Below are 13451 nucleotides of genomic sequence, written 5' to 3'. Positions count from 1 at the left end.
GATTGGAATTATTGGTCATATAGACACCTAGCACTATGGTAATCTCCACCATGTACTTAACCATTATCATGTTGGCTTGAAAAGTTATGGACAATATTATGCTTAAGATCCTACCTAGCTCTAATGGCCTCTAGTTGATTTTTTAGAAAATCTAATTTTTCAAATAATCTTTAGGGCCTAACTCTTTTTTGGCTTGGACTTTCTCACTAGCTCATGGTCCTAGATAGTCATTAAAATAATAAGGTCTAATATGTTCCACATGATGCTTGGTTAACTCAAAAGTATTAGAATCCCACATGGGAAAAAGAACAAATCCTAAACAAAAACCTATGCAAAGAAGGTTAGTTTGTGAACAACCTAAGGAAACAAAAACAAGTCAAGTTATTAACTAGCTTAATAAAGTATACTAAAGGTGAACTACTCTATAGATGAGCATGGAGAAGCACGATATTAATTTAAGTCTCTTACACCTAATCCTTAGTAATGGAGTAAAAAACTTCATTCGGATAATTCTGCAAGCGCACAGGCTATACAAGTAATAATAGTGACATTTCGATCAAGATATCATTACCATGAGGATTAAGTAAAGAACTCCTTAGCCTAAGTATCAATTGTCACCACACACTCACTAAAGTTGGCTCAATCACAAATTGAACATGAAATCAAACTAAATATGAAAATAAAATCAAATAAAGCATCAATATGTAAACTATGCAAAATGAGAGAATGAACAAAAACAATAGGTGAAATAAATGCTATAAACTAAACATGCATTAAGATGTAATGTGAATTTTAAAATGAAAAAATAACAAGTAAAAATTGAAAAAAAAATAGTAACTAATGCAGTATAACAAAATTAACTAACTATAATTAACTATAACTAACTACAACTACTACTACATTATTAACTAAAGGAAAAACAACCCAAATATTTCTTTCAAAATTCCCCTACATCCTTTCCACTCAAACGTCTTTCATTTTTTTTCTCTAACTCTTGCAGTCTTCCTTTTTGTCATTCTCGCAAATCATCCACCAACCATGGCAGCCAACCAACCTCCAAGATTTCACCTTCATTCAACTTTCCACCCAATGATTCATTTGATTTCTTCTTGGATCCAACCAGCACGGTACGACACCCATGCCTATAGAGTGCTCATAGATGGGTTTTTGAAGTTTTAAAGTTTCAAGCAAAATCTTTCAAAGTCTAAGTTTTTCTAAGCCTTATACAACACAAATTTGTAGATGCTTAAACAGGAAAATTTTTTATTATTACTTGATTTCAATAAATTTTCTTGATTTTTTTATTGAGCCTATTTTTTTACCAAGTCATTATAAATTTAGGAATTTTTTTTTTTTGTGTTTGGGGCTTTACGTGGTTAAAGTTTGAAATTTTAATGCTTGCTGATGAAAAAAAAAATTCTTCATAAAAAAAAAACAGAAAATAGCGTCAATTGAATCCCGCTATTGCCGCTATTAACCGCTACAATGTTTTTTTATGACCGCAATGAACCGCTAAAGGTGTGAATTTTCTTCACACCCAATATCGGTTTAATAGCGGCAACAGTGGGTACCGATTCCGCTAAATAGTGGCCACTATACCGTTATTGCGGCGCTATTTGAAGCCTTGATGACAACAAAATAAATGAAATCAAGTTTTGATTTGCAAAGACAAGTAAAGAACTAAAGTAAGAACAAGTTTGAATTTCAAATATGAAGCAAAATATCAAGATTCAAAGTGTAAGTTGCAAACTGAAAGTGAATGACAAAATCTAGAAGTTTGAATATGTTGATGGAAAATTGATCTAAATCATGTAAAATCAACTAATTACAAGCTGTAAATTCAAAGAACACTAAAAGAACATTATGAGAATTCAATTTGAGAAGCAAAACTAAGAAGAACTTGCAAGATTCAATGGAAACACATGAAATCGCAACTACATAAAAATCTGAAAACTGAATATAAATCTATTGTTCTAGATCTAAATGATACAAAATCAAGTGAACATGAGCTGAAAATTAAAAGATCAACTAGAGAACAGTATAAGAAATTAAAGATGAGATAAAAAACTGGAGAGAAATTGTTAAAAATTACTAAAACAAATCAAAACAGAACATAAGTTGCATATGGATTTTACAAGTTTAAGGAGAGAAAATGCTAGATCTAGAAACTTCTAAGGAGAATGAACTGGAACTGAGCTAAGGTAAGATTCATTAACTAGTTTATCAGAAAATTCAACAAGAAAATTGTATCAAATAGGAAGAAATCTAGCTCATTGAACTAGCAACTCAAACAGTACACAAATCTGGAAAAAGCAGAGCATGTTCAAAGAAATATATCCAAACAGTAGGTAAATTCATGAAAATATAAGCAATCAATCAGAAACTAACAAGTAAACATGTAAATCTAAGAGTGCAAAGTAAAAAAGAAGCAAACCAAAGGCCAAGAAGGAGAATAGATCATTGCTATGCTATCACTCATGCAAAGAATTAATCTATCAACTGAGTTTAGGCGTGACTTTGGAGAATTTTTTCTGTGATGGAATTTGAAACTAATTTTTTTCAGAATTAAAGATCTATGAGTTAGGAATCTAAGAAAAAATTTGGCTAAAAAAAAACTATAATTAATTAATAACTGATCCAAAAACCACAAAGAGGTCAAAACTATTAATTTCAAAATAGATTTGAAGAACACATGAATTCAATTGAAATTGAATGCAAAAACGTGAGAAACTTGAAATTTCAATAAGAAAATCTGAAATTAAATTGAAAATTGATGCAAGAAAAGTAAATTTTCATGGAAAATAAAAGAAAATTTGTTGCCAAACAGCCTTATTTTGAAGAACAAGAAAATAAAAGTGCAAAGAAAAGTAAATGTAGAATTTAAAACTAAAATCTAAAAATCTATCTAATTCTCCCCTTTTAATTGGCCACTCTCCCCTATTTATAAGCAAATGGGAGGTGCCTAAACCCCTACAATATCTTGCAAAAATATCTAGACATGGGCAGTCTTATAGATCCTTCTTCCTTCTTTCCTTCATGGCTTGTGCATACTTGTTTGGCTCTTTAAGCTCCTCTTTGTTTTCAAGCCCTATTCTCATGAACCTTTGCATTCCAAGATGTCAAAGTAATGAACAATAAAAGGCCTTCATTTAGCCAACTCAGTAGCTCCTAATAGCCTTTTTTGAGTTGCCAAAAATGGCGCCTGAGCTTGTGATTACATGAACCTTGCTTTCAGCGTGCAAGCTTGGATTTTCTTCCTTCTCTTTTGGCGCTAAATGCACACACTTCCTCGTCAATTTTTTTTCCACAATTTCAAGCCATAAAATGAACCAATTTGACATTATAATGGTTGGAAAATTTTGGGAAATTAATCAACTAAAAATTCACTTCCAACTCCATAATGCAAAATTGAGCTAACGAAGATAATTCGAAATGAAAATTATGAGAATTGAAACTTAAAATAAGGTTCTATGAAGTTCATTTGAGCTTAACAAGTCATAGAAGAAAAGGGTAAGAAGAATTCCCTTAAAAGGCAATGAAGCACAATTATACTAATTGTGACCTTTGCTAGTTTTTACCACCATAAATCCTCTAAATTGAGTCAAAATTATCCAAAATTTCTCATTTTCAATATTTTTACCAATACATAAGACAAATATGCATTTAGGAGTATTTTTGTCAAAATTATTAGGGAACAAGCCAAAATACAAGAGAAATTGCACTAAAAATGAGTAACAAAATGCTAACATTTTAGTGCAATTAGTCCTTCGTAGGTGCACATGCAAAGGATAATTTTTTAATTGATATGGCAGCAGCTGGATTTTAATTTGACAAAGAAGTTGACTAGAATGCTGACATGGAAAGAGAAAACCTATAATAGAAATTGAAATCCTAATCTCTTATGGAGGTTGCATGGCTGAATTTACTCTTAGTTCAAATTGAAATTGGTCTCCTAGTTCTATTTGGAATTAACGTGAAAGGAAGTGGTTGGAAGAGAGAAGTACATTTAAACTTGAAGCTCTAGTTCTATATGGAGTTTATTTTGAAGAAATCCAATATTGCATGGGCATTACTCACGTCAGTGCATAGGGTTGTTTTTTAAATCCAAGTTGCTATTAAAGTTGTAAATTCCATGAGAAGGTGGCATCATAAAAGATAGAAGAGTCTAATTCCCTCCTATAAACGAAGAAGGGAGCCTTCTCAAGAATTCAATTAAACCGAACCACTAAGCTTTTCTATCTATAAATAGCCTAAAATTAGATTTAAAGGGTGACAAATCAACCTATCTTTAGTCTTCTTTAATTTTCTTGTTCTAGTTCTTTAAGTTTTCAAGCTTTTTTGAGTTTCTTTTAAAACAGTTTTAAACTTTTAGTTCTTGCAAATTTAATTTTCAGTTTACGTTTCATGCATTTAAATTTAGTTTTGTTTTAATTCTTGTCCAAGCTTTTGCAGTTTAAATTTTGTTTCTGCAATTCCTCAAAATTTTTGGTTTAGTTTCTTGCAAAATTTAAGATTTCAGTTCATTCAACCGGAGATTTCAAGTTCTTGGATTCTTGTTTAGATTTTCAATTTGCTTTAAGTTTAGCTAGTTTTAATTTTGGTTAATGCAATTTGTGATTTTTAAGTTTATAAGTTCTCGCTAGTTTTGGTTTCACTTGATTTTCCAACTTTAAAGTTTCCAGATTTTAAGTTCAAGATTAGGGTTTAGTTAATGCATGGTTACAATTTAATTTTCATGTTTTCATTACTGCATGTAAGTTCAACCTTTTGTTTTCTGCACTAGAATCGATTTTCTGCTTTCAGTTTAAAGGTTGTCTTTACTTTTCTGCATTGATTTATTTTTCTGGTTTGCATATTTTTTTGGTTGATATTTTCATTTTAATTTCCAGATTTTATTTGCCATTTAAATTTGTTTATTGCTGTTTAAGTTTAATTCGTTGTTTGCACGCTTAATTTCAGTTTAATTCACTGGGATTAGTATTTTAATTTGTTTACATAGTAGGTTAGTAATTGCATAGTTTTTCAATTTTTTGGACATAATTAAAAGTGTTCAATTTTGATACTTAATTCTCATTATTAAAGTTTCGGTGAAAATAAATTCTAGTTATCATTTCATTACTTGATACAAAACAATTATGTGTAGTTGTAGATTTGAAGTCTCTAACCTATTAACTCATTAGACGGAAAATAGTGTGCAAACTAAAATGGAAACTCCAACTTTTTGTAACAATAATCAAATCCAAAAACTTAAAGAAGGGAATGAAACAATAAACCAACCAATATAAAACAATATAAAAATCCAAACTTTACTCACTTGAAACCAACCTTGGTACTGCAAAACCAATCAACAGAAGGAACTCATTTGCACCCAAAATGAAGTTGATAAAATCGATGAGTTTTATCGTCCACCTGCTCAAAAGGATGGATGAGTTTGGGAATTGGGAATGAGAAAAAAATTCTATTAATCTTTTAAAGAGGGAGGCGAAAGTGAGATTTGAGTTTGAGGGGAGAGGCAAAACAGCAGAAAGGGGATTTGATGGGATGGTTAACGTGTGGCCAATTAAGTGCGTGCATCATAATAGCCAGCTCAAGATTGATGAAAAGCTTAAATCTCTTGACATTGCCCATGCCTCCAAAAAAAACAACAAATCACCACCATGAGCGCACCATGCAATTTCATAGTGTTGTCTAAGAATGGCATTGACAATTTGATAAGTTTGTAACTCATAAAGAAAAAGAAAAAGGGATTTGATTTCGAGACAGAGAGAGGGAGAGAAGCAAAAGTGGAGAAGAAAGAGAAATAAATTAAAAAATTTTCTAACCTTGAGTAATATTTTATATATAGAAGAGAGGCGTACATGGGGAAGAAAAAGAATAAAGAAAAGATTAAAGGACTCTAACATTGAATAATATTATATATATATATATATATGAAGGATATTTTAATAAATATATGGAGTCGGGTTGAATTTTCTTTAAACTTACATTCGACTCTACTCTATTCCTTTTAAAAATATAAAATCGATTGAATTTTTTAAAAAATAAATTGTTTAAACTGTCGTTCTTGAGAATGAGATCATAAATTTTGAAGAGATTGAAGACTGAAGATATGATTTGGTAAATATATTTGGTCGAATTTAATTTTTCTTAAACCAGCCTCTGACGTGATGTCTTTCCTTTTAAAAAATAATGGTATTGTATTTGAATTTTTGTAATATTTTTTTATATTGTATTGTTATTTGTTTTTGTTTAGTATTAGATTCGTTTCTATTATTTTTTTCAATTAAATAACAATTGAAAATATCGTTCATTATAAAATAATTAGTAATTTGAAATAAAAATGTTAAATCAATTAATATGTGAAAAAAATAAGTTACTTAATAAATTGAAAAATTTACAATCAATTAAAATTACATTTTTAAGTTTGTAATATTATTAAATATGAATATTTAATATTTAATATGTTTTACTTTGTTAATATTTAGTTTTGTTAAAAAAATTAACTATTAATTTAACTCCAGGATTTACTATCAAACCAAATATGAATACTTTATTATAATTTCAAAAAAATAATATGAATAAATTTTTACATAAATAAAAGTCATGAGATGTCATAAATTAATTTAAAAAATTTAAAATAAGAGCTATTATTATTATTATAATTATTACATTTTATAATAAGTTATTCAAAATTAAAGAAATTTATGATCATCTCCATTATATTTATAATCGAAATAAACACAACACAACAAAAAATGTGACTATGCAATTTAAATCCTAGTTTACAAAATTAATTGAATATAGAATATGGCATTAATTCAAGAGATTACTGTGGATATATGGTTAATATATTATTGCTTGGATGCTCTAAACACATCTCTTTTAACTTTCCATTGTTTTGAACCGAAGTTGAATTGTTGAAAAACAAGTTTGGGTTTGATGATGCTTCCAATTATAAGGAAGAGCCCGATCTGAATGAAACTTTGAAAAGGTCAGTGTACATAATTTCAATGCTAAATAAGATCTATAATTTTACTCTCTCCTTGGATAAATCTAAAGATTAGCTCAGTTGGTTTACATAACCATGCTTAAAAAGAAACATTAAGTTCTGAGATTTTTTTTTTTAACTAAGCTAATAGATAAATTTTATTATAAAAGGTATATCAATGATCTTAGTACTTCTCTGCTGAAATACGTCTTTGCTGAAACAGAGTCCTAACGGAAAATGGACATAACTCCAATTCTTACACCTCACAAATCACAACCCTGCAAGGCCACAGTCTATGAAAAACAAAGCTAACATCTGTTAAACCATGATTACCACCAAGTGTGAAAAAGAAAAACAATCAACCCCTATTTTTGCAAGTGGATCAGCAAAAACATTAAGCACCCTGAAAGTGTAAACAAATCCACAACTTTAATTTCATCTATAAGATTGTCAACTTCTACAATATCTTCTAAATATTTCAAGGCCGAGATTCATTATAGCGTACCTAGGAAATAGCTTCCTTTAAACCAAATTCAGCAACAAAAGCCTTCTTTTCGAACCAAGGAGATCTTGCAAAAATATCAAACGTTGTTTTCACGGCACGTATTTCAGCTACTTTTGAATCCAGTTCGTCTAGTGGGCCATAGAAAAAATCTCACCCCTCCACAACCCTTAGGTCCTAGTTTATTCATCATAGACCCAACGACGTTGAACTTTAATGCATCTCCACTCGGACAAGACCAAAGCACTCCCACTCTAGGATTCGAGATTAACAAGCATCTATTCAACGCCATTGAACTTTAATACAGCCTACAATTGTTTTGAGCCAAATAGTGTCCTTAATTTGATCAGAAATAAAATTTCCTCACAAGCCTAATCTTTCTCATGAAACACCGACTCATTCCTAGCTAGCTATAACGCCCAAAAAGTTGCAGCGCACCCAGACAACTACTTTTTTCCGAACCATGACAGGTAGCCATTTCACGTTGACACAACACATCCTCCACGTTAATCGAAAACACCCATGTTAAATCCCCCCTCGAAGAACATTGCACTAGACATTCCAAGAGAAAGAACATAAGACTAAAATGTGTACACAGTCCTCTTCCTTCCATTTACACCAGATACATACAATCTGTCTTTCCTCAAATATAACTCCTCTAGACCTCAGAAAACTTTTATGAGGTATACTTTATTTGCAAGCAGAAATCACAATCAAAATTGCTAAAAAGCCTAATCCTCTTAATTATTCCAAAATCACAAGTCTCCAATTTGGTTTCTTGCTAGAGAACCATCTCCAGATTCAACTTCCTAATCAATCCTATCTCCTTTAATCAGGACCCTTAGCTCCAAAATTACTTCAAAGAAAATTCTTATACACTAAATTACACGAGTGTTAGCTCTAATTCATAAAATGTAAACAGAGAGACAATGAGGATTCGAAGATACTGGGCCCTTGTTTATCTGATATTACCTCTCGTTTCCTTCTCCATTATCTTCAACCTTATCTCTTCATTATTCCCCAAAGATGAAATACCAAGCCGTTTCGTTGCTTCCCAAGTTGCCCCAACTTCCTTCAGCAAATCGTTTTCTTTTTCTCTTTCACATATTACCCTGAACCGATTTCAAAAATCCCCATCCAAGATTGAGCCATTTGCTATCGGTGATCCCCCAACCGTTCTTTAGCTTGTTCGATTTCCTTTCTTGCCCTTCTTCACTAACTTTTTTCCTCTCTTATTTACTTTGCCTAGCAGTTGATCTTCTATATCCTCGTACAACCTCCGTTTTATCTCTTTATCGTTAAGTTAAGTTTGGATAAATATTTACAAAAATAAAATAATAATAATAAAATAATATATATTATTTGTTTAAATAATTAAAATTAATAAAAAAATAAAAAATTTTAACAATTATTATTTGATTAAATAATAAAAAAATAATTTATTATATTATTTTTTTTATTATAACTTTTGATAATTATTATTTTTAATATAACATTTACATATTTATGTTAACATATTTCATATTTTTAATTTTTTTTATTTTTTCATAAAATTAATCATCAATGAAATTTATAAAATTTATTGAAAATAAAAAAAAAATTAGAGACAATAAATTTATTAACAAATGATGTTTTATATTTTCAATCTAATTTTAAAATTTAAAATTATTATTCTTAATTTTAAAAAATTTATAAGGATATAATAGTTATTTATATTTTAAAAATTTTATTCTTTTCCTTTTCCTTCCCTTTCTCCTAATTTTAGAAAATTAAAAAAATAAAATAAATTGAGAAAAACCAAATTGAGCTAAACATATCTTCTTTTTCTTTTATTTTTATTTATATCGTATACGAACAAAAAAAAATTCTCCATTTTCTTTTGTTTCCTTTTCATTTCATTCCTTTGTCCCCTCTTCGATTCAATGATATGCTTACTTGCAACCACTTTTTCCCTTGTTCATGTTCTTTTATTTCAACCACAAAAGAAACAGTATTATCTACATCAGTGTTAGGCCTCGTTACCCCAGTTTTTTACATGCCCAAGAGTTCATCTTCCAAGACTTTTTCTCATCCAAGGCTTTTTTGCTACTGGCGTCTTTTAATACTTGATTCTGTATGCTCTCCCATAGATTTAAATGCTTAACTTTTGGCTTAATTTCTGATACTTTAGTTGGGTGCAAAATATCTCTAATTTGTAATTGGATAATCTCTTCAAATTTTTCGATAAAGTTAGACATAATCCTAATATACCCGTCTATCACAAAAGACTGAAACTTTGATATACTGCCTTGCATGCAGATAAACTTCCCCCAGCATGCTGCGATATTTTGGATTGTCTTCAAGCCCCATGCATGAACGGGGACTCCTAAACACATTAACCAAACACTTCTAGTAGGCGAACTTATTTTCTCAGATAAATTTCAATTTTGTCAAAGTCATCTATTGAATCCATGCCAATTTTCTCTTTTGCTTTCTTCAAACTTCTCAAAGTTGTCAAAGATAACCAGTAAGGATTGACCAGAAAGTTTGCTTACTCCAACACCATTCCTCCCATCATTCCAAATTAAGTTTAAAGTTTCTTTTACCTCCAACAAATCTCTGCGTCGACCCACAATACTTCTTTTGAGCCAATTTAATTTGTCTTCATCCACCATACCTAAGCATTGTTTCTTACCTCTCTTTTTCTCAACTTGGCTCTTAACCTCTATTTCTTTAGATGACGAACCCTTCCTACTGGAAGAAGAAGATAATCTACTCTTCTTTCCTTCCATCAGAACTTGAAAATAGCATCACCGACTATAAGTCGCATTTACTTCTTGATTTTTATACAAACTAGCCTAGTTACCCTTATAAGGTTCCCTTTCAACTTCCTTCATTCCAAAGATCTGAGATTTAAAGTTAAGCATTTGTAACTTCTTCTCTTATCTTCAGATTGTGTCTTTTTTCAAAAGAAAAAAATTTTTCATCCTTATGTATTCATGTATGTCTTTGATATCTACTTTTCAGGTACTTTCTTGAAGGGATTGATATCTATTTCGAAAATATTGGAGGCAAAATGCTGGATGTTGTGATTCTCAACACGACAAACCATGGTCGCATTGCAGTCAGCGGGATAATATCACAATCTTGATCAACATGAAGGGGTGCACAACCTAATGTTAATCGTTTATAAGAGAGTTTGAATCGAATGATTTGCTGTCTTTGATTATTATCCACAATATTCAAAGTTCTTGGACTTTGTATTGCCTTCCAGGGGAAGATAAAGTATGTGGAGGACATTGCTGAAGGCCTAGAGAGCGGCCCTATTGCTTTGGTAGAATTATTCAGTGCTCCCAATGTGGGAAAACAGGCTGTTGTTGTCGCTCCAAAGTGATTGATCGTCCTTCTCTCTTCTGGTGCATGGATTTTCATGGTTTCTGTGAAGTAGGAAGAAACTAAATTGTGTTTTGAAAAGGATAAGTTTTAGTTACGAAAGAAAACTAGTCTAGATTTTGCTAATAAATGCTTTAATTAGAGTACTCTAAGGTTGGTTAAATTATTATTTATATAAATATTCTTATATTAAATACATTAATTGATAGTTAATTTTTTTAATATTAATGCAATGAGATAATATATAATTTAACACAATAATCTTAAAAAATATCCTCATAACACTTGTCAAAATCCAATTAGTTTTATCAATGACGTGTAATCATTTTCTGATTGTAATGTCAATATCTAAGGGAAAAAATCATCTTCTCTAAATTGGCACTATCTTACCTAAAGGTCTTAAATGCATTTTTAATTAAAATTATAGTTGAAATTTAATGATTTTAAATAAAATATAAAAATAAATAAAAAGTAATTAAAAAGTAAAAATGATTTGAATTAATTTTAAATTTGACTTAATTTTAACAGTCACACTTACTAAACTTCATGGATAAAATAGTATTTCATTCTTACTAAAATTCATAAAGAATTTTCTCAAAGAGTTTCATGTGAGATATTTCTAATTGAGTAACCAGTCACGAGCTCCCATCATTAGTCAAACTTTGTAGTATATAAATTATTCTTTCATGGACAACATTTTTCGAACGCATATATATGGAACGACCCTATCTAAAATCTACATCATATATAGGCAACCACATCCAACTATTAACAACTAGGTTTAGGCATTATAAAATATTTGATCCTTGAAATGAGGCATTTAAATTAAGCATTTTTTCTATGTAATCGAGAGCTAATCTCAATTTTTCATCATTAGCATGCTTTAGTAGTTCATCGATTCTCTTAACAGTGTTGGTAAATGGTTCATATTAGAGATCACCAACTAAAACAATTGGTGTAGTAAGAAAGATTACATTGCCAAAGTAGCCTAGTGGGAGAAGAGAATTTAACCTTGATCGTCCATCAATTGGAATGTATAGCTTGGTAGTTGGTAAATGGTTCGGATTGGAGATCACAAACTAGAGCAATTGGTGTAGCAAGAAAGATTACATTGCCAAAGTAACCTGGTGGGAGAAGAGGATTTAACCTTGATAATCCATCAATTCAAATGTATAGCTTGGTAGCTTGATCATTTGAGAAACCTTTTGCTTTGCTTATACAATACCATAAATGTGCAGTTAAGATGTTAAAAGTACTATATTTCATAAAATTAGAATTTCTAATATTTGGTTTAGCTTTTAGGATTTAGTTGATCAACCATGAGCTTAAAGATGGAGACAATGGATGGCTTGTGATCATCTGACTAAGATTTTAATGTTGAAATTGACGAGTTCTTGTAATCTTGAGTTTAAAAGAAGAGTTATGATATGGGGTCCAGCCTTATACGTTTTAATACTAAAAAAGCCCATAAAGGCATTTGTTTTAGGCAACCAAAAACCTAACTTTAAAACAAAAGTTAGGGATGTTTTTGTAGTGGCATAAAAATGTGAGCCATTAGGGAAAAAAAAGTTGTTACCGAGGCATGAAAGAAAATAAGAAGAAGGAGATAGCTGTTTGTTTGATTAAGAGGTTGAATGAACATCGATCTATAGTTCGATTGAGCTAAAATTTTATTAGCATGTTCATGTCTTAGTGTTCTACATTTAAACAGTGGAGATTAGGTTTTAAGCTATTGGAAAACAAATTTAGACTGTATTTGTTGAGTTAACTAGTTGGTAAGATTTCTCTAGTTGTCTATTTAATTATTGTTTAGCTTTAGTTTTAATTAAAGGGAAACTTTGTATATCCACTATTTGATAGTAAAAATTTTTCTAATAGTTTACGGTTATTTCGCTTTACAGTTGAGAGTTTTTCATGTAAATTTTGGTGTGCTTTATTTTTCCTGCATTGTTGATTATTATTGTTTTCTATTTGTTGTGGGTTTATTAAGATATATTGTTTCCACATTATAGTGTTTCTCACTTTATGCCCAATAAATGATATCAAAGCTACACTTATTTTTGATACATAGGTACAATAGCAACCCATGATAAAAGTAAATTTTATTTGAGATCATGAAAGGTGATATAGGTTCCATGATAAAATTAATAGTATCAAAATTTTTAGTCACCAATGATTTATATGATATGAAATATTTGTATGAGCTAATATTGGGTGATTCAACTAAGACAGTAGATATGAAAGATGAAAACTGAAAGAAGCTAGGCAAAAAGATGTTGGCCATAATTAAAAAATAGGTCCACACCAGTGTTTTCTATCATGTGACATAAGAGACAGATGACCACATCATTTAGGAAAAATTAGCAACATTGTACAAGAAGAAGACATAAATGAATAAAGTTATGCTTGTTAAAAAACTTTCAATTTTATAGTATAGGAATGGACGATTGATTATAGAGTACTTGAGTGATTTTCAAGATATATTCAATTGGATGACTACCATAGAGCTTAAAATAGATGATGAAATGAAGGTGTCATTACTTTTGGGTTCATTGCTAGCTAGAATACCCTAGTTGTGACCTTTTTTAA

The 13451-nt window shown here is 30.2% G+C and overlaps 1 pseudogene; it reads right to left on the bottom strand.

Annotated features, from left to right (window-relative positions):
* Positions 1-11434: 11434 nt before the first annotated feature.
* LOC149510898 (shikimate O-hydroxycinnamoyltransferase pseudogene) lies at positions 11435-12950 on the bottom strand (annotated as a pseudogene).
* Positions 12951-13451: the final 501 nt, after the last annotated feature.

The sequence above is a fragment of the Durio zibethinus genome, chromosome 27 (assembly GCF_047325235.1).
Source record: "Durio zibethinus cultivar Kanyao isolate XHJ-2024 chromosome 27, ASM4732523v1, whole genome shotgun sequence".
NCBI lineage: Eukaryota > Viridiplantae > Streptophyta > Magnoliopsida > Malvales > Malvaceae > Durio > Durio zibethinus.
This window is presented reverse-complemented; position numbering and strand designations above follow the sequence as displayed.